This window comes from Pinus tabuliformis, chromosome 8 (genome assembly GCF_031772625.1).
Source record: "Pinus tabuliformis cultivar Carrire ecotype Pingquan chromosome 8, CPIR1, whole genome shotgun sequence".
Taxonomy (NCBI): Eukaryota; Viridiplantae; Streptophyta; class Pinopsida; order Pinales; family Pinaceae; genus Pinus; species Pinus tabuliformis.
Window position 1 is genome coordinate 758232572 of NC_142294.1, and position 22829 is coordinate 758255400.

General features: G+C 35.5%; 1 protein-coding gene across 1 annotated transcript in view; it reads left to right on the forward strand.

The window, feature by feature from the left end:
* Positions 1-20117, forward strand: part of LOC149237810 (uncharacterized) — a 273154-nt gene extending 253037 nt beyond the window's left edge. The window contains exon 3 of the transcript XR_016246327.1: positions 19731-20117. The gene's annotated coding sequence lies outside the window, so the exon portion shown is untranslated. The remainder of the gene's footprint in view (positions 1-19730) is intronic.
* Positions 20118-22829: the final 2712 nt, after the last annotated feature.

A 22829-nucleotide genomic window follows, 5' to 3' on the forward strand; every position in this document is an offset into this window, starting at 1 on the left:
TATGAAAATATAAATTATAGTTATAATTGAAATATAAAATTATGTTATCTAATATGGATATTAAAATATGAATTAGATAGCATGTCAAATCAATAGTATCATTTTTAAGTATTATTTATTAAGTCCACATTTCCTTATAATAAAATGTAAAATGTTTTTTTTTCTTTTAATTGATTTATCTTTTTATATAAAATTGATTTAAAATTAAGATTAAAATAAGATTTTATTTATTATTAAATATTATATATATTTATGGACTTTCGAATATAATTGTTGCATGTATTACCACTTTCCTACATAAAATGTTGAAATATTGAAATATTTTATTTATTCCTAAAAATAAAACAATTTTATTATTAATATATTATATTTGATTTCTACCCATATCTCTATTTATACGTTCAGTGAGCCCTTCTCTTCACCATCTCATCTCATTCCTGCTTAATTTATTGTTGTTTTGAATTTGTTTAGATATCATTGGCGGTTTCCAAGCTTCTATTAGTGTTGGGCCTTTGCATTTTCGCCCTCTTTCTGCTATCTCCTGTGACCCCCGTTTTTTCAGCACGATCTCCTGTAACTGCCGTTGCCTATGGTAAAATACCAGTGAATTATTGGTGGCTCTATTGTTCGGCAATACCACTAAATTACTTGTAGCTATACCAGAATGTCTAGAAAAATCCAATTACCCTAAAAAAAACTAATTTAATAGTATTTTACTAATTATAAAATTGCTTCTTGTGTGTGTTTAGGGGCGATGGCGCCGCTCACGAGGGGTAGAGTATATCAGACAAATGATCAACATGGATCAACTACACTTTATTGCAGCAAAGAAAAGGGCTCAATTTAAGATTAAAACTCAAGTAGGGCCCTTTATTTGTAATGCTAGAGCAACAGGCAAGGAAGTAGAAAATCTCCTCAGACAGATGAACTTTAAGCTTAGTTTCTCTTGGTCTTATGATCCCCTAGGAGTAATTTCAAAACTAACGGTAGAACAAAAAAGAACCCCATATACTCATACTCCCAGGCCCGAGATAAAACAATTTATGAACTAGGATGAATGGCAAGAAAACACACTTCAGGAAGTAGAGGAATAGGTTATAACATCTACACCATCACAGACTCCCTTAAGAGAAGAAAAACAATATAAAAGGCCCAGAGATAGTGCTTCTCGCATGGAAACAACAACTTTAGCCCAGAAATTTAAAATTCATAGAGCTTGTACAAGTGATACACATTCAAATGCCACTACACAACATTGCCCAATTATGCTAATAGGCCCATTCATATCATCATCTTCTAGTAGAGAATAAATGGTTATAAGCTCTCATTTATCTTCATCCAGTCCAAATGTGTCATCATCTTAGACAGGAAAATTGCAACAAAATCAGAAAGAGAAGAGTATCTTCACAATTTACAATGAAATCAAGTTGAGGAATGAAGCTTTGAAGGCTTCCACCTACACACAGTTTTGGAAGCATACATCATCTACTCAACACATGCTACTTTCTACCTTCGACACTGAGAAGGGAAAGATGCAAATAATGTTTCTAGAGCCCAAAGTCACTCATCCTAAGAGTGTTGATGATTATACCAAGTCTATTTTTATGTTTGATACATATTTGATTCATCCTATTGACTAGATTGACCTACATGAGCAATCTGGTAAAATGATCTATTCTTCCCTTACAAGTTCAGCCATGGCAACATCTAAACTACAACAGGCATTAGACAATGTATAGTCTCAGTTAAAGTTAGAAAAAGTTTCTTCTTCAACAAAAGATACCAAGATCAAATCCTTAGAGGATTTAGTGATAAAATTGGGATATGATCCCATGAATGTAAAAGCAGCAGAAGAACGGAATCCCAACATCTAATAGAACACCAGCATCTACATCAGCGACTACAACAGGAGAGGGAACTACATCTATTGATCCAGCAACAGAGATGGCAGAGGCTATGGAAGATTTGTCAATTAAGGGGCAAGAGGTCGAAAAACTAAGGAGTCAGCTTAACAATTTACAAGAACAAAAAATAAAGATTGATAACGCTTATTTAGCTGAGTTGCAGAATTCAAACAAGCTGACACAAAGAGTTCAATTCCTAGAAAGCTAATCTATTATGATTGATACTATCACACAGGCTAGAGAATGTATCTGGATCCAGATAAATGAAGCCATTACTGAGATATGGTCTTCAATTGAAATAATCTTTGAGCATGATGATCTAGCACAGAGGGCAAGCAAGCCATATTAGATGTAAAGAAAGATTTGGCTTAAGCTAGGAAGAGCACATGCATTGATAAGGGTTTTGAATTCCAAAACCAAAGATGAATTGGAGGAATATGATATAGAAGACAGGACAGAGACCATAATGGAAGTGAGAAGAGTTATCACTAAGAAGAATTTGATGCTGCAGCTAGAAAATAAGCACCATAACTTTGAATCAAGTATCCAGAGGTTTCACAAGAAATTTCTAGTTTTACACTAAAAGGGATTGCTTGGATTACAGGTAGTTGCAGATAAATTAGTTGATTTAGAAGAATATCAAACGAAATTATGTTCAATTGCCAATGATAAATCTAGGTTTGCAAAGATCAAAGGCACAATCACAGGTAAAGCGTTTATAGAAGGCCTCAGTTATGATTTACTCATTAAGCATGAGATAAATCATTTATTTGTGGTAAAACCAACTTTTCAAAAATATACTGAGGAAGATGAAACTTTTAGAAGATTAATCAAATACCAGATTCCAGATTGAGAAAGATGGGAAGAATTATGTAAGTTGCTAAAGTAATGAGTCAGCAACAATCATCAGTAGAATAGCAGGGTTATCAGCCACATCAACACCAGAATCCTCAAACCTAGAGACAACAACCTCAACAACTTCATTTCCCTATATTTATGTACTATTTTTGTAGAAACAAATCTAGATATTTTTCCAATGTATCTAGATATTTTGCTTTAGATAATTTGGGAACATTTGTATAAATAATTCCCAATTCAAATTGTAAAGGGTTGCACCTTTGGGCTAAGTTTATTTGAAGCAAAATTACATGTATCTAAAGTTATCTGATATCAATAAAAGGATTCTGAATTTGTTTCAAACAACTTGTTATCTCTGTGAGTTTTCTTTATGTTATTCATTTCATTCTGTTATTTCAACATGTATTTGGTTTTATGAAGAAATTTGAGTAAGATATAAATTGAATATCAGTCTATCTTAAATCTCCTACGAAGTTATAATCAATTACAGAGACTAGTTCATTAGACTATTTGTCTAAATAAACTCCTCTACATCAATTAATTGTCAATTCTTCATGAATTTAGATGCATTTTTGTTGGTTAGTGAACATAGTTTACTAGCATCTGTCTTATGATTATTTTAAATATTCTATCTGAATACTTAAAACTCATATTTTCTTTGAATTCTTCATTACAAATCTTTTAAGCTAAATAAATGTTTAGAAGTAAAGAAACAACCCTTTCATTGCGTTGAGAGAAATTAGGACACAATCCCTGTTTACATAAGCTTAAAACATTGGTCTTCCACAAATTTAAAAACAACCAAAATATTTTAGATGATCTGGCATAATTACCTAACCTAGAATTATCACAGAGGACAACAAAACCCGAGATAAGAATAGTCCTAGAAGGTCATACTCAGTGAACACCCGCGTGGGTATGTACCTTGAGAGACAATGATGAAGGTGTCTATAGTCATTGGTCTCGCCAACATTGTGCTCTGATCTAATGAGAAATAGAGCTGTCAATTAAGGCCTTGCTGTGGAAACAATGTTGGTTACTATGATGCTATACAGATGGGTTACCAATCATATTCTTCTTATGAGAAATTCTTTAGATTGAGAATGACCAAATACCATTATAAATACATCCTTAGTTAAGAGGGAGTATTGAAGAAAGTGTAACTAGGTTCGATATTTACAAATGTAATTTTGATCTTTGTACTTGTCAAGAAAAAGAAATATTATTTTTGTAAATTATAAGAATAAGTTTCTTGCTCATTCCATAGGTCTAGGAAAGTCAAAGCCATGTGTAAAGAGCTCTTCTTGAGCATATATGTAATGTATATAGGACTATAAAATGGTGTTTAACAACCCTCTAGTAATGACAAGCACAATCCTCTTCACTTTGGCGAACAAATGAATTAAATAGAAGTCATGTCGGCTTGCAAAAGGAGACACAATGGTTCACTTGGTCAAGTCGGCTTAATATGGAGACATAACCACTATATATACCCAGCTAGGGTCACCGCAAAAGAGCAGAACAAAAACTCACATTTCTTAGACATAATTCGGTTGGGTACAGGTCTGCAATCTGCATTACAGGAGGGCACAAATTTAGACTTCTCTAGAACTTCGGGTGAGGATAGAGACTCACATTCTTTGTGACTTTTGGATGGTTACAGGTCTGAAATCCTTGCAGTTCAAATGGCAAAACAATAAGACAATTTCAGATGGATGCCATAGAGATACAGTCTCAGGTGCAATAAAGAAGGTCTCGGGTCTCTGTCTCGGCATGTAGTCATGGTCTTGGTATACCTTATGAATAGTCCTCACAGTGACACACACTATCTTAACATACATATTGTCTCGACATAATACTCTATCAACGTATTGAACACAGTGATGTTCTTGGCATAATAGTCTTGATCGTAATCCTATCAAAGACTATATCATGATAAGATCTTAGAGCATTACATGAACCAAGGTGATGATGAAGAATGGTATGATGGCCTCGTTGATATGGCGAAGGTCTCTATGAAGATGTAGCAATGATGTTCTCAGTGATGGCAACAGTAATGAAGGTCTCAGCAGTGCAATGACGATGATCTCAGCAATGACAAAGAAGAGGATTGGTGTCTTGGTCTTGGAGTGGCTGAATAAGTCAAAGGTCATGGTCTTGGTATTCGTCAATTGTAATCTCTATAAGAAGAATTTTGTGTGGGTTTTCCTCTCCAAGAGGGAGAGGTTTTGCCCTGGCAAAAAGCCAACATTTTGTGTTCTTCTCTGTTTGTTATGGTAGCTATTTGATGAAATAAAAAAGACACACTAACATTAAAGAATATGCTAATAAGCTAAATATTAAATATCTCACAAATAGTTATCATGCTAAGAAGAATCTCATTAACTCCATGCCCTAGATTCTTCAACAGTTACAAAATGTTTGGATGAACTATAATATGCAATATGGTCCCAAACTTCTCATTCTCTAGATGATCTTCCCCAAAGAAAATTAAAGTAGATTCTAATCTTTCTACTATCATGTGCTTCTATCTATGATGCCATGCTTTTTACAAAACCAAGACTCTTCTAGAGTAATAATACATGCTACTCTACATTCTACTTAATAAAAGAAAGACAAAATTATATAAATAACTTGACAGAGATGAGACTTCCTTCTATAATAGAGATTCTTTGGATCTTCCCCTTTTGGCTTCTTATCAGGTTCTTCCTTTTCCTTAGTTGTGTGAGCTTCATTTCTTTCCTTCCTTTTGTTGCTTACTTTATTGTTTGGACAATCCCTTTTAAAGTGTCCATACTCATTGCATCCAAAGCATTGAATCTTGGACATGTCTGTCTTCTTCTTGGACTTTCCAAACTTCCCTTTCCTCAACTTCTTGGTTCTTGCAATGAAGGCTTGAGATCTTTCATTTGATTCAATATCATCCTTTGCCTTGATCCTAGATTCTTCCAAGATACATTGAGCCCACAATTCATTAAAAGGTGTAGTATCTTTCTTTGAGTAGATGCTTGTTTCAAAACTACTCCAATTAGGTGGCAAAGCATTTAATACACAACTAGTCATCTCAGAGTCTATAATAGTCTCTCCAAGCCCTTGCAACTAGTCTCTTATTTGTGAGATCTTCATTAGATAGATGACCATGTTTTTATATTTTGATTTCCTTATTCTATATAGTTGATTCCTCAAGGAAATATTTTGACCTTGTGTACTTATAGAGTACAACTTTACCAACTTGTCATACATAGCCTTTAATGTCTTTAGATCAACAACAAAAGGAACAAGATGATCCTTAATGGATTCAACAATGATCCTTTGTGCCCTTACTTCTCCCTTTTTGTATTTTGCTAACTCTTGAGTCTTCTCTTTGCTTGGTTCAACTACTTTTCCAAGGAGATACTCCATGACTTCATTTTTTGTGAGTGGCAAGTCAATCCTCTTCTTCCATGCCAGGATGTTTGCTGATCCAACGAGCTTGTTGCTTTCCTTGCAAAATGTGGCCATGTTATATGTAGATTGAGACAGAGAATATAATATACTACGTACTTTGTTAACCAAGATTCCTTCTTGATGATGTCTCCAACTTTCTTGAAGTTTTCAAGACCTCCAATGGGACTTCAAAGATGCCCTAGATTGATATCTTCTAGGATGCCTTCAATAATGATGTCTTCAATAACTTCAAAGAGTGAATGATGATCCCAAAACTCCTTGTTGCTTCCTTCTTTTTCAAGATGAAGTATACTAGAGAACTTTCAATGAGAACTTTATTCTTTCTTCAATGAGGGCTTGATGATGGGGTCTTCTACAATGTAGTGAGCCTCCTTCTAGGTCAATACACCTTCTTCTTTCCTTGTGTCCTCCTTGCAAATGATTCCCCTTGAGAAGCAACATCTTCTTTTTATCTTTTCAACTGCCCTCTCTTGTTCACCTTAGCTCTGATAGCATATTAGAAAATGCAATAGGGCAGTGATTAATTCAATTTCTCCTTTACCTTAATAATTGTTTATGAAATTTATTTATCTTCTTGTGTTTCTTTATTAGATCTTCATCAAACAATTATCAAGTGTAAAAACAATAAAGACAATAGACACAGAAATTAGGCTCTAAGCTAGGGCAAAACCCCTCCAAGGGGAAAACCCAAAAAATCCCCTCTTCTTATAGAATCTTCTTCAAATGAGAAAACCAAGACCCAAACCTCAAGACCAAAGCCTCCTCTAGCACCAAGTCAATCTTCCAAGAAACCTTTCCAAAAGTCTAACCCTTCCAAAATTGCACCAAACTCAGAATTTCGGCCGCCAACTTCAATATTTCAGACTTGCAGTATGTATGCAATTTCGACCCTTGTTGCAACTCAGAATCTTCGCATGTGTGAGAGAAATCAGGGTAAAACTTTGACCAGAAACTTGATTTTTCTTGTAGCTTCAACTTCTCTTCTCCTTGTCTTTTTTGTCTTCCTTCTTGGATTTTGCACCCCAGATCAAAGTTTCAAACTTCTTGATTGCAGATCAAACTTGTTGCCAAATGAGGTCGAACAACTTCTATTTATACTCATTTGTGGAGGTCGAATATCCTTCTTTGGGTCAACTTGCCTCTAGCAGGGTCAACTTGTGCTAGGAGGCTTATTTTGTTTGTCTTGACTCAAAATGATTTCTTTTACATGGTACAACTTGCCCAAAATGGGTCTTATATACATGACATTGACTCTCCTGACTCATGGCAATAAATCTTATGACATGACAAACGCTAGAAGCACGAAGAACATTCTTTACCTAGAAGACCAATCAAAAGAAGCATGAAACCCATGCTTTAAAATAATAATTTTCTTTCTTCTTTTTCTTATTACATAAGATATACATATTGACATGAGTACAATGACAATTATGAAGACCAAAACTAGTTACATTTTCCAACACCAAGGTGCCCCCTTGATGCTCCCTAGATGATTCCTAGATGCTCCCTAATGGTAGTGTTAAATTCTTAAAGTAAATGTGACATTCTCCTTTATCTTTCATTTTCATCCTTTTACTTAAATTTTTAACATTACCATGACATGACTTAGGATGTTTGAGAGTGGTTCCAACCTCATCAGACTTCATATGGAGAAAATAGAATTTCATATCCCATTCAAAATTCAATAGACTTAACAATTTTCAGGATTTCAGGATCAATGGGATTGTGGCATTTCATTAGATTATATCATGTAGGACAATATGCAATTGGTATTTAATCAAGAGTACCAAGCCCTATATATACCCCAGTGTTGGTGGTGTTGATTGTTTAACTCCTTTGTCATGGCCTTGGAAAAAATTTAGACTTCACTCAATTCAAAATGATTGATCATGCATGTTAAGCCTTCTCTACCATATTATAAGGCTTGGATTAGGCAGTTTGATCAAAATTGGGCAATGTTGACTAATATCCCTAGAGAATCAAACTATAGGCAAAGGCTAGACAAGAGGACAGGAATCTAGATTCTAGATGGTTGATGCTTGAATAATTAATCATTGATGTATTATGGATGCCATATCTATCTTGATTCATGTATAAATATGCATGTTTTCATATCTTCTACAACTAATTTGGTATTTTGGATTTTTTTTTTAATATAAATGCAAAAAAATAAAAAAATAAAAAAATTATGTATATATAATAGACGCTTCGATTCCCAGATTTTTGGAAAATGATGCTTCTGACGGTTTGCTTACAACAATCGTCCCCGCTTCGTGCAATGTTGTCACAGATTCTTTATGTGTGGGGGTTTTGTTGGTTGACGACTAACCATCTTCACTTCATTTGGTGGTTTTTTTGGTTGACCACTAGCTATCTTTGATGGATACTAGTAGTTTATGATTTACAACGAACCATTTTCACTTGAACAATGTGGTGGTTTTGGATGACCACTTACCAATTTGATTTTAATAATCTGGTGGTTTATGGTTTACCACTAACCATTTTCATTTGAATAATGTGGTGGTTTTGGATGACCACTAACCAATTTGATTTGAACAATGGTGGTTTTTAGTTTACCACTAAACTTCATCATTTCATCCATTTACTTACCCCTTTAAAGGTGTAGGAGAGTTTCTTTTATCATTGTGTTCCCGCTTTGAGGTGTGGAGAGTACTATTTTTGACTCTAGAGAATATATAAAATTGGATCGAGGTCATGCCCAAAATCATTTAGAGTAATTGTTTGATAGCTTGTTGCTTTTGTCTTGAGAGCCCCAATGCAGAAACCCTAGCTTTGACTTTCACATGGGAGAGAGATAACTAGCCCAAGCACTTCGACTTCCTTCGACTTCCTCTTTGTCCTTCTCTTTTGACCTCTTTTAGTCCTCTTGTTCGCATAGAATGAGATGAGTGAGTGTGTTTAATGGAGGACGAGTCCCACTCTATATATAGGCTTCTTCAAAGGTAGACATGGCTCTTCATGTAAGCCAACTTGATAGCTTCTAGGCCAAATTAATCTTGAAGGGAATTTTGACACTTTAATGACAAAAAACAATTTTTTCTTTACAAGATACAATGTGCCCATGGGGTCTTCAATATATGACAACAACTCTTAAACCTAGGAAAAACCCTAGAAGCACTCAATGGGTGCTTGACCTATAAAATAAAAGATCTTGAGCATGAAAACCATGCTCCAATAATAATTTCTTTTCATTTTATAAATTGCAAGAATACATTTCATACTTATGAAGGCCGAACCTAGTTACACATTTTTCAACACTCCCTCTTAACTAGGGAGGTATTCATAAGAGGAACATAGTCATTCTCAATCTGAAAAGATCTCATAAAAAGAGTCAGATTGGTAACCCATCTGTCTAGCATCACATTGAACCAGCATTGTCACATAGCAAGGCCTTGATTAACAACTCTATCTCTTCACAAGATTAGAGCACAATGCTGGCGAGACCAATGACTTATAGACACCATAATCATTGTCTCTCAAGGTACATACTCCACCCAGGTGTTCACCGAGTATGACCTTCGTTGGACTATTCTTATCTTGGGTAGCTAATCCTCAAAGAATATCGGTCCACGACTACTCTTGTCTTGAATTCCCTACCTCATTCTCAAAGAGTATCGAATGCCAGATGGTTACCCAATCCTCCATTCTTTCTTCCCCAATGAAGACAAGAATGTAGTGTCTATCTCTCCTTCTCAATTAGGGAGTATACATCAACCAAACCAAGCTTGTCTCTCAAGTACACAAGCTTCTTGTTCAGAAGCAATTTTGTCAATATGTCAGCTACCTCATTAGTGGAGATATACTGTAGCTGCAACACACCATTTTGCATTAGCTCTCGAATATAGTGATGCTTATTGTTTATATGCTTTGTCTTCCAATAAAAAACTAGATCTTCAAACAAACGTATACAACTATTGTTATCACAAAGTATCATTATAGGGTTCATTAGACCTTCAAACAGGTCAGATAGCAACTTCCTCAACCATACTGCTTCTATGCTTACTTCACAAGCTGCAACATATTCAACCTCAACACTACTCAAAGCAACTGTGTCTTGCTTTCTGCTCATCCATGAGACCATGGAGGATCCCAAACTGAAGCATCCCCCTGTAGCGCTCCTTCCATCTTGCTCACTACCTCCCAGTCGAATCTGTATATCCAATCAGTTGGACATCATTTATTCTAACATACTTCAAACAATAGTTGATGGTTCCTCGTAGATATCTCAAAATATGTTTCGTTGCTACCCAATGATCATGCTTTGGCTCCACTTGGAATTGACTGAGAATATTTACTGCAAAGCATATGTCTAGACGAGTATTCACCAAGTACATTAATGAGCCAATAAGTTGCCTATACTTGGAAGGGATCCACATGGATAGATTCATAACTCCTTAGTCTCTTCAAGTTAGTGATCATTGGAGCGGTCATAGGTTTGCAATCCATCACATGAAACCTCTTCAACATCTTGATTACGTACTTTCCTTGACCCAAATAAATTTCATTAGGTCCTTGCTAGACTTCTAGTTCCAAATAGTAATGCATCAACCTCAGATCCTTCATGTCAAATTCTGTTGCTAGTTGCTTCTTACATTCTTCAATTCGACCTTCTACACGTATCAAGAGAAGATTATCTACATGCAAAAGAATGATTACTAGTCCTCCATCTACAACCTTAATATAGAGGTTCAGATCAACATAACTTTTTGCGAAGCCTATACTTTGTAGGTATGCATCCATTCTAGCATACCATGCCCTTGGTGCTTGCTTGAGGCCATATAATGCTTTCTTCAATCTGCAAACATATGCCTTCTTAGCTTTAACTTTGAATCCCAAGGGTTGCTCTATATAGACTTCTTCATCTATTATGCCATTCAGAAACACAGTCTTGACATCCATTTGGTGGATGTTCCATCCTATCGATGCTGCCAGAGAGACTAATGATCGAATCGTTGTATATCTTGTTGTTGGAGAAAATGTTTCTTCATAGTCGATGCCTTCAAGTTGAGAGAAACACCTAGCCACAAATCTTTCTTTATATTTATCTATACTTCCATCTGCTGCATGTTGATCTTATAGATCCATTTGGAAGTAACCACATATTTATCTTTGGGCCTAGGTACGATCTCCCAGACTCCATTCTTCATTATAGATTTGATATTCTTCATTCATGGCATCTTTCCATTCTTGATTATTTACAGCCTCGTCAAAAGTGGATGGTTCTACTTCTATTAGTTTTGTCATTTATGCAGCACACCCAAAATATCTTTTGGGTTTCTTGCTTTTTCTAAATGATCCTTTTGTTGCCTCATGACCTTCTGCATCAAGTAGAGTAGTTTTTAACCAATTAGGTCTTCTTCTTATTTCAGGGATGACCACAGATTGAACAGGCTCACTAGGACCTTCTTCTTCATGGTGTGATTCTTCTTTTCCCTTGTCCACCTCCTCCTCAAATACCGGAAGTTCTTCATCATTAGAGTCTATGGAAAGTTCCTTTGCTTTCTTGAAAGCTATGCTTTCATCAAATGTGACATCACGACTAACTTCTATGTGATGCCCATCTTTCATGTAGATCCTATAGGCTTTCGATGAGTTGCTATACCCAAAAAATGTTCCCTTTATGCTTGAAGGATCCAACTTCTTTCTCTTGTCCTTTGGTATGTGGATATATACAGGACACCCAAAGATCCGGAGATGATCTACAAATGGCTTCTTTCCAGTGAACACTTCTTCCAGAGTTTTGTTGTCTAAATATCTGTGGGGACTTTGGTTCTGAATGTAGACAATTGTGTTCGTGGCTTCACCCCACAAAAACTTTTAGGTAGATCCTGATTTTGTAACATTGCTTTTACACTTTCTTCAATGGATCTATTCTTTCGTTCTGAGATTCCATTTTGCTTGGGATTATATGGGACTATTAGCTCCCTCTTAATCCCAAATTCCTTACTGAATTCTATAATATCTTTGGATGTATATTCTCCTCCATTATCAGATCTTAATATCTTGATTCTTCTTTCTGTAAGGTTCCACTTCAACTTTGAATTCTTGAAATTTTGTAAATACTTCGTCCTTGGTTTTCATTATGTAAATCCATGTTTTTCTTGAATGATCATCGATGAATGTAACATAATATAGATGACCTCCAAGAGATTTAGGAATCATAGGGCCACATACATCAGAGTGAATGAGATCCAAGATTTCTTTTGACTGTGAAGCATTACTTCCAAATGGTCTCTTGGTGTTCTTACCCAATGCACATCCCTTACAAACTCCTTCATGATCTTCCTTTAGATCAGGGATTCCATCTACTATGGAACTTAGAGTTGGAAGGATTTTGAAATGTAGATGACCAAATCTTCTATGCCAAAGTTCACATGGGCTAATTTCAATGTGAACTAGGGCTTGGGCCCTAGGAGATATTAGTTTGTAGAGTCTTCCTTCTCGAATGCAAATAACTTTGGCTTGATCTATACTTGAGTCTTTACTCCATACAATGACCTTACCATCAATGAAAGCTACTCTATCACCCTTATCTTCTAGACTTGAAATGGAAAGTAAGTTCTTGTGCAAACCTGGAACAAATAGAATGTTGTTGAGGTGAATGTTGCTTCCATCTTCCAGCTTTATGGAGGTTGATCCAATACCTTTCATGGGATAGCTCTTGTTATCTCCAAGTTCCATCGAATAAGTGGATTTTCCTTTTGATAAGGTCTTCAATCAATTGGAATGGCCAGTCATGTGCCTTGATGCACCATTATCAATTACCCAAATGTCTTCATCTTGGAATGTGTCAGAGAGAGCCGAGAAGAGACCTTCATTCTTTTCTTTGATTGATACCTTCTTTGAAGAAGATAAGAAACTCCATGCTTCCTTGATACCTTTCTTGAGATGGCTTGCGATCTTCCTCATTAAATTTTTCACTGTAGAGGAGAACTTCATGATGTTCTTTGATAACCTTAGCTCTGATACCATGTTGAGAATTCAATAAGATAGTGATTATGTTAATTCTCTTTAACTTGATAATTATTTGTGTTATCTTTGACCTTATTAGCTTTTTTCCTTATTATTACAGTGTGAGATACATCAAACAACTACCAAAACAATGAGAACAATGACACAATATAAAGGCTGCAAGCCAGGGCCAAAACCCCTCCTCTTGAGGGGAAAACCCTTAAATCTCTTCTCTTCTTACAGATCCTTCAATTGACGAATACCATGACCTAGTGACTCAAACAAATACCCTCCAAGATCAAGATCAACTCGGCCTCCCACTGTAAATCCAAAATTTTGACTCCCAGCAACTACTATTGCTCCTCTTAAAGACTTCGATCTTCTTCATATACCCTCCTCTTTCCTTCGCTTGCCTCTCCTTGAGTCTTAGGGCTGGTGGGACACCCTAAGACACCTTCACTTGACTTCCTTTCTCTCTTTCCTCCAAAATTGAACCAAAGATAACCCCAACGCAGAAATCCTAGCTTCAATTTTCACGTGGGAGAGAGATAACTAGACCAAGCATTTCTACTTCCTTCGACTTCCTCTTCCTCTCTTAGTCCTCTTCTTTGCATAGAATGAGATGAGTGAGTGTGTCTAATGGAGGACGAGTTCCACTCTATATATAAGCTTCTTCAAAGGTAGACATGGCTCTTCATGTAGGTCGACTTGACAGCTTCTAGGCCGACTTAATCTTGGAGGGCATTTCGACTCTTTAAAGACAAAAACAATTTTTTCTTTACAAGATACAATGTGCTCATGGGGTCTTCAATATATGATACTGACTCTTGAACCTAGGACAAACCCTAGAAGCACTCAATGGGTGCTTGACCTATAAAATAAAAGATCTTGAGCATGAAACCCATGCTCCAATAATAATTTCTTATCATTTTATAAATTACAAGAATACATTTCATACTTATGAACACTAAACTTAGTTACACATTTTTTATGTTTGTTGTATTGTGCTGAATCTATATTTGTAGTTGAACAAGTAAACTTGTATATATTTTTTTCTACTAAAGTAGCTTGTGGTTAAATCTAGGAATTCAAACAAATAATATCACTACCAAGCATTTAAAAATACAATTTAACTTGGTGCTTGAAAACACATTAAAAAAATAGTGATAAAGCCTTGTAATTATTTTGTATTACCCAATTTAGAAAACAAACAATGATAACGTTGAAATATGTAACTAGGTTTGGTCTTCATAATGTCTAATGTAATCATGATCTTATGTATTTAATGTGAAGATAAAAATAAATTTATTATTGTCATTCTTTATGCATGGGTTTCATGCTCAAGGTAAAATTATTTATAGGTCAAGCACCCATTGAGTGCTTCTAGGTTTGTCATAAGAGTCATGAAGTCAATTTAGTCATTGTCATATGAGGAAGACCCTTTTGGGCATCTTGTATCATGTCAAGAATATTATTGTAAGTCAAAATGTGTCATAGAAACCCTCCAAGGCAAGTCAAACTTAACTCCAAGACAAGTCGGCCTAAGCAGAGGACAAGTTGGCCTACAAGCAACTATTCGACCTCACTTGAGGGACATCAATCAAGCACACAAAAAGTTTGATCAAGGCAAGAAGAAGACCAAAAAGGGGAGTGAAAAAGAGAAGAAGAACCACAAGGAAGAAATCGAAGTTTATGAGGTTGTTTTGGGACAAAATCTCTCACACGTGTGAAGAATCTAGGGCAAAATTTTGTTGCAGCAAGATCGAATTGAAACCATCAAAAGGAGCTAAAGTTTGGATCAAAATCATCAAGAAAGGAAGTCAAGTTGTTAAGGAAGAGGAGGCTATTCAAGCAAAGGAGAAAGGTAGCATAATTTCTCATATTCCACCCACACGTGCGAGCTAGGGTTTTTGCAGTGGAGGCCGAAGTTGTAGTCAAAGAGTTGTAGGTCTGAAATTGCAATCAAAGGAGCAATTACAGTTGTTGTAGTGTTGATTTAATTTGACCTTGGGAGAAACAAGCTCATCAAAGAGGAATTTGACTTGGTCTTGGAGGGGTCTTTGACATGAGTCACAGGTCTTGGAATTCATCATTTGGAAGTTCTATAAGAGGAATTATTGTGGGTTCTCCTCTAAGAGGAGAGGTTTTGGCCCTGACTTACAACTTACATTTTTTGTCCTCTTGTCTCATTGATCTTCATTGTTTGGTAGTTGTTTCATGATAAAGAACACAATAATAAAGAAGCTAATAACTTGTACATCAAATTCAGTAAAGGAACATCACAAGCAGTTATCAAAGTAAGAGAAATCATTTAATATAGCTGCCCCTAGATTTCTCAACAGATAAAGCCTTGTAATTTTTTTGTATTATCTAAGCAACAAGTTTTTTTTTGTAAGCTAAATTACCATTAACTAGAGAAAGTTATATTGCCTCATAGCCCTACTTGCCAGTGCCCTGCCACATGTGAAACTTGACCACTAGCAAAACAAGGAATCAGTCCAAAAATAGACAATATTTCTAGACCAAATCTTCAAAAACAGAGTGTGTATTGTAGGAACTTGAATAAATGTCGTATGACTATAAACTAGACAATACTGAGCGGAATTCAAAGGCCTAACAAAATAGGAAAACTAGAAAAACAGAGAAACATGATTCATCATGAAACTAGGTAGATGTTGAGATGTCCAACTCAATGGGATTGATGTTCCTTTGGCTGCAACTATTATGTCATGTTGTCGTCTAAGATGTACACCTAAATGCAGGAAAAGTGTCTAACCCCGCAAGGTGTAATATTTATGGCACAACCCTCCGAGTAGGGGCTGTCACCTATTCCCTACTCACTCTGTTTAAGCTCTCTCCTAAGTAAGCTAAGGGGGGTAGTCCCTAAGGATGGTTAGAAAGGGAAAACTTGTTGCAACAACAAATCTAGGAGATCTAAGGGCAAGACAATTATTTATCTAGGTAACTTGATTAAAGATTATTTAGCAAGTTTGATTATTAATAGATCAATGTAAATGTTCAAGAGGTGATCTCAATAAGACAATGACTAAATTAACAATGATAAACCAGTGTTTTAGAACAATGTTCAATAGATATTCAACACTCGAAAAGTATAATAATATTTCAAGTCACAAGATAAATAATGCTGCCAGACAAGTGTTGGTACAATATTAAAAGAGGAGCAAAAGATATAACTTGCATGAATGAAAGAAACTTGTACTTTGTTTCAATGAAATGCCCAAATAAATATGACTATATCAATGGACAATGAGCAAGGAAATTAAATGACAGTACAAGAGCAGTAATATAATATTGCAAGTAAAGATAGGATGCTCACAAAATAACAATATGCCAAATTAGAGAAAGCCAGATAGATGAATACAAACTAAACTAGGTGAAATGCAAGATCTTGGTTAATTTTAGTTATATACTTAATCTAGGTGAAGCCCCTCCCCTCAATTGTTTTGAAACTAGTCTTAAACAAGGTTGTAGAAAGAATGTACAAGGAAGGAGGCTAAGGCTTCATTAACGATACCTCCTTTTGCTTCTAACGACCCAAGTGCCTCTGTTCCTACAAGGGATTACCCACAAGAGAATTGCAAGGTCACCTGTTTTAATTGTTGAGTAAGGGTTTAGGCCCTCAAATTGAATGATGGAGAAGGTTTGCATAACTTTCTATACAACCAAGCTTATGCTTGAAGGTAGGTTTTAAGGATGCAAAATCTAACTCTATGATGCAAATGATGATCCAATGTTTCAGTGGGATACAATGATATCAATATTGCTTCAAGGAATGTAAAATGGCAATAAACTTGTAATCACAAAGTAGATAGACACTTCAAAGCACAAGATTGCTAGCTAATGACAATAATCAATGAAACAATAGAAAATACTCAAACAAACAATGATGATTAGAATGTTAGGAACAATTACTCAAATGCCTTTAAATGTGCTAATTAGATGTGCTCTTTACTTATTTAGACACTTGGAATAAGTAAGAAATTTAAATAATGAAAACACAACTTTAGGATGTCAAATGAGATTGCTAACAAAAAGAAATAAACTACTTAAGAACTTTAATTGCAAATGAAAAAAAGACAAGTATTTCAAGTGCACTTAAGCCAAGTAGTAGATTAGAGCTGCGATTATGATGCAATGCAATATAAGGTTCAGTAGCTAGATCAAGATTAGCAATCGAACTAAATGCAAAAAGAGCAGCTAGCAAATTAGATCTAAGACTAAGAAAACAAGAAAACAAGGGGGCCTCCTTCTAGACAAGGAGGCGGGAGACCATGGGATTGAGATCCCAAGCTCCCTCAAGAAAACTGAAATTTTATTAATGAAGTTACAAAGAAGGCCCTTCGACAGAGAGAAAAGCCTCTTGAGCCCTGAGGAGAATTACAATAAGAAATGAGACCTTACAATGGAAAATTTATCCTCAAGTTACAACAGCCCAGTGAAGGAATTACACAGGGCAACAGTGATCGATCTCCTTCGCAAAATAAGCTCCAAAGCCTTAGAAGAAACCCTCTTTAAATGATTCGGCTCCCTTAAGCAACAAGGTTAGTTTTATTATTGAGATTACAAAAGAAGAAGCAATTTAGACAGAGATAAGGACTCTTCTCTTCAAGGAGATTTACAACAGAGATAAAAGCTTACAACGACAGGGATCTCCTAAGAAAACAAGACCGATCCACCTACAACAAAGCAGCCGAGACCCTATTTCACTGCTTCAAAAAAGAGATGAATTGATAACCTGTTTGCTCACTGCCTTAAGGACAACAACCCCTGCAGATCTGGATTTCAAGCTTAGAAGATGGGTAGTGAATCTCTGTAAGAAAAGTGGTTTGAACTTTTTGGTGAAAGCCTTTCCTGCAAAATCACAAAGTTAGCCTCCAAAAGATTCACACCAGACCTTAAGAAACCTTATGACCTTAATGAATCAGCGCTCAAATGCTATAACACCAGATGATGAAGATGCCCTAGGCCTGGAGGAAGAAAAGGCCTCAAATATTCTCGACCAGCAAGGAAAGCCAATCTCAAATGCTTTTGGTCTTGAAGAAAAGGAGTTAGAATTTTATTTAAATTTTATGAAAATTCTGTAAGGGAAATTTTTTTAAGGTCTCAAGGGTTGAAGCCTTCCCAAAACTCTCGCTGCAAATTCTCTTCAGATCAAACTTTCGCACAGGTAAAGAATGCTCCTTCAAGAGCTCACGGCTTTGAGAAAATGAGTGAGAAAATACACAGCTTCTGCCCACAAAAATTTACAGTGAAATCAAGCCTTCAGAAATCAATTTTTTCTGCCAAAAGATCTGGTGAAACCCTGCCAAATTAACGTTAGATTTGCTGCAAAATCTCCCAGGGTTAGTTGATAATCTGCTAAAGAAAATAAAGGCCCTCCAAAACTTTCGGTCTAGCAAAATCAATGATTAGATTTCCAAATCTCAAAACCATTATTGGAAATCAAAAAATCCCTTCAAAACAAAAAATCATTTGGAAGAAAGAGAAACCCTCTCTTGGTTGCGGCCTGCAAAAAGTGGTTAAAACCCTACCAAAAATCCTTTTCAAAAAATTAAATTAAAAGATCCTTGAAGGAGTTCGAGATGAGCATTCAAAACCCTCTCGACCTCTCTAAAAAGAATATCGCAATTAAATTTTTTGTGTGAGAATGCTCTTGCGGCCCCCAAATAAATTTCCTCCAATGCCTGCAAAATAAACCCAAGCTAGAACAAACCCTGGCAATTAAAAAAAATAAATGGTTCAAATCCTCTAAGAAAAATTCGTTAAAGAGCACAGGCAAACTTAAAAGGTTTGTGGCCAAGAGGAAGATGTAAAAAAGAAGGCTGAGATGGATCTGCGGCCCTAAAAAAAATTCCAAAAATTTAATAACCCAGGCCGCAGGAAAAGAAGAGGGTTTGGCCCTCAAAAAGTAATTCGTTCTCCTTTTTTATGAAGCCAAATCCACCTGCAAATTTTTTATTAGAAAGATCTATACTCTGGCCTCCAGTTCTGCAAAAGAAAAACCAAAATATATACAAATTTGCTAGATCTATACAATGCAATAAGCAGTACATCTTCAAGGCCAAACAAGGAAAAAGAAATTGGTCAGCGAGCCAAGAGAGCTCTGAAACGTGAAGCTGCAGACAAGGCTGCTGCTACAAAAAATCAGCAGCCGTCATAGAGGCTGGCTTGGTTACAACTAGAATTGGCTTCAAGATGCACTTGGATGGCGTGGCTGCTTATGTACAGAATACATCTCTGTTTATTTGTCTAGCTCTTTATAATATTAACAAACTTCCTTAGAATACTTTCATGCCAGCTACTAGATGAACTTTAGAGAGTATATTTCTTGTTCCAGCTGCTTTAAATATAAACACTAGTACTAGCATTATGTATGAATATGTTATTTTTTTAATTGTATTCTTGTTCCAATATGAAGAGTATTTTGATCTTCCTTATGTATCATATATTCTATTTTCTGAAGATAAACCTTTTCCAACTCAGTATCCTAAACAAGTTTTAGTTTATTCCATTTTCTGTGTTTTTCAGGTGTGCAAAATCAAGAGTTCCACATCTTGGATTGATTTACTTGAAGAGATTAGCATTTTGACTAATTGCTGGGTTCAACCATTAAGGAATTCATTAAGGTGTGCAAAATTAAGAGGAATGTTGAAAATGTAGGATTTATTCTCTCATGGGAAGGGTAGCAATTGCGTAGTGGTTCCAGTTCAATCCCCAGGGAATATATTTTTTGTACATTTGCCACGCAGCATCTTCCTTGCCTCTTATGGAACTCATTTTTGTGCACATTCTATTTGCCATGATGTCAAAAATTGTCTACACTCAGATATTGATACAGGCCAAAGACCAAAGAGGCCTATTGGACCATGGATATATTCTGCTTATTTATTTTTAATTCTAGTTGATGTTTTATAATACAGGATTTCTGTTATTGTCGTCCTTAGTTTCATGATTCTTTTTATTAGTTTTCAATAATTGAGCTGTTATCAGTTATCTAGTTTTTAATGAATGCCATTTAGGCGGGGCATTGCAGAAGAGGTTGGTATTAGTTGTCAAGCATTGTTACTATTGGTCAAGAATTGTCTACACTCAGATATTGATACAGACCAAAGACCAAAGAGGCCTATTGGACCATGGATATATTCTGTTTATTTATTTTTAATTCTAGTTGATGTTTTATAATACAGGATCTCTGTTATTGTCGTCCTTAGTTTCATGATTCTTTTTATTAGTTTTCAATAATTGAGCTGTTATCAGTTATCTAGTTTTTAATGAATGCCATTTAGGCGGGGCATTGCAGAAGAGGCTGGTATTAGTTGTCAAGCATTGTTACTATTGGTTAATTGAGATACTCTTTTGTGGGGTTTTAGGAGATGACTTCTTATTTTCATTTGGCTTGTTTTTATTTCGGAACAGAAAAAATTAAGTATGTCATTGCTTTGGATTTGTTGCTATGGTGTTCACTTCTGCAAGTAGTGTTGGAAGAAGTTGATTTTTATTTTTATTTTTCAATGTGATACATTTCTCATTTTTTTTCAATTCTCGGTTGCTCCTTTTTGAAATGCTCTCCTCTCAATGGCAGAATGGCTGATGAAGAGTTGCAATTTTTTTTTCCCTTGTGATTGCATCACATTTTTCTCAATTCTCTGTATCTCCCTTTCGAAATGCAATCTCCCTTCAACTGGAAGCCGTGATCTGAAACTTTTCCAAATTTGATTCAGACAGTGGTGATAATCACAATCTGGTTCTTCAACCTGCGGCGGGAAAATAGAAGAGTGAGAAAAATACAAGAGAATCCACCATAATTTTACTGAAGTTTACAACTGGAGAAACCCCTCCCGAATAAAAAAATTACCCGGATATTGTAATTGAGATAAAGGAATAAAAGGAGTACACTTATTCAGTTCTCTGTGTTATGGTTTTCCTTCCTCTATTTGTCATTTGGGAGGCAGAGAGTGATAGTGACTGCTTATGCAGTTGCTACTTTACCCCCTTTTGCTTGAACTCCTCTTCCTTTTAAATTTGATATTTATTGGCCTAGAAACTGTTGGGCTACTTTACCACCTTTGCTTGAACTCCTCTTCCTTTTAAATTTTGATATTTGTTGGCCTAGAAACTGTTGGGCTAGCTGGGCATTGATTTCCCAATTATTTTTCTTGGCAGCTGCCATTTTCCTTTTCCAACAGGTGTCATTATGACGTGTGCTCTGGCAATACCTTTCATCTGCTTGGGAAACATGTTTTGGGAACATTAGATCTGCTACTGTTTGGGGTAGATCCTTTACTGATCAGATCTCTCCAGGTTGGAGGTTTCTGGTCCACAAAATCTTCAGCTCGAAGAACTCAACTGTTAGCTTTTGGTTCACAGCTCTGGTTCTGCACTTCCAGGGTGCAAACGTTCTGATACCATTTGTTCTGTAATCTTCTGGATTTGATCTAGAAATTGTGGTGGTAATCATTCCAGCACTTCAATCTGAGCTGTGAGATTCCTGCATTTGTTTCTTGGATTAAATTGCTCTATCCTAATTTTGTGACAGTAAAGAAAGATCTGCAGTGTAGATACTGTAACAACCCTGGTCTCATGACTTTTTATCAGTGTTGAAAATATCGGTATCGGCAAAATATCGGCAAGTGTCCAGAAAATATCTTATCGGCAAAAATATCGGCAAATATCGGCAAGCATAAAAAATAATTTTTTCAAATTTTTAAATATAGCCGATATTTTCAAAATATCGCGATATTTTGCTGATATTTTCTGATATTTGCCGATATTTTGAAAATATCGCGATATTTTCAAAACAGAAAATATCGTGATATTTTCTCGGCAATATATCGTTTTGCCGAAAATATCGCGATATTTTCGAATATCGCCGATATTATCAACAGTGCTTTTTATTATTTAATCGTGACTGAAAAATTAGAAGCCTAAAAGAGACTGGTTAATATAAATATTTTATATTTTGCTGATTAATGAAAAATAAATTATTGCTTTTGTTATCAATATTCTTGAAAACTGTGTTAACGGCCGTCAGGGGGAACTTAACTCCTAACTGTTAGAGAACAGTTGGAATTGAGTATGTTCCCAGAAAGGGCAGAACAAAAGAAAAGAAGAAAATTTTCTCATTTTTCCCAAATCAAGGTTGCTTGGAAGCGGGACCGTAGTGACATTTTTAAAAGCTCCTGGTTGGGGAGTGATTTTTTTATATATATGTCAACAAAAGCATGTAGAATGATGAATTAGATATAAAAAACATGAAAACATGGATTGGACCATATAATATCAATTATCTATTAGTTATAATCTTCATCAACCACGTCCACAAGTTAGTAACATACAACATATCGAGTCATGATTAATCAATTTTAAAGCTTCAATCTTTCAGAATTCAATATATAACATTTATCATCATTGATCACTAAAGTTGTAACTTGTACTTGTAACCATTACTATTACAAAGTAACCAAACAATAACAAAAAATATCTAACATGAATTGAAATGAAATGTTTCAACTTTCAACTTTCACGAAGCATCATGTTCATAATTCATTACCAATGAATAACAAATGCGAACTTCAAAGTTAAATAGTCATATATTGTCTACAAAAAATATCATAATAAATATGAACG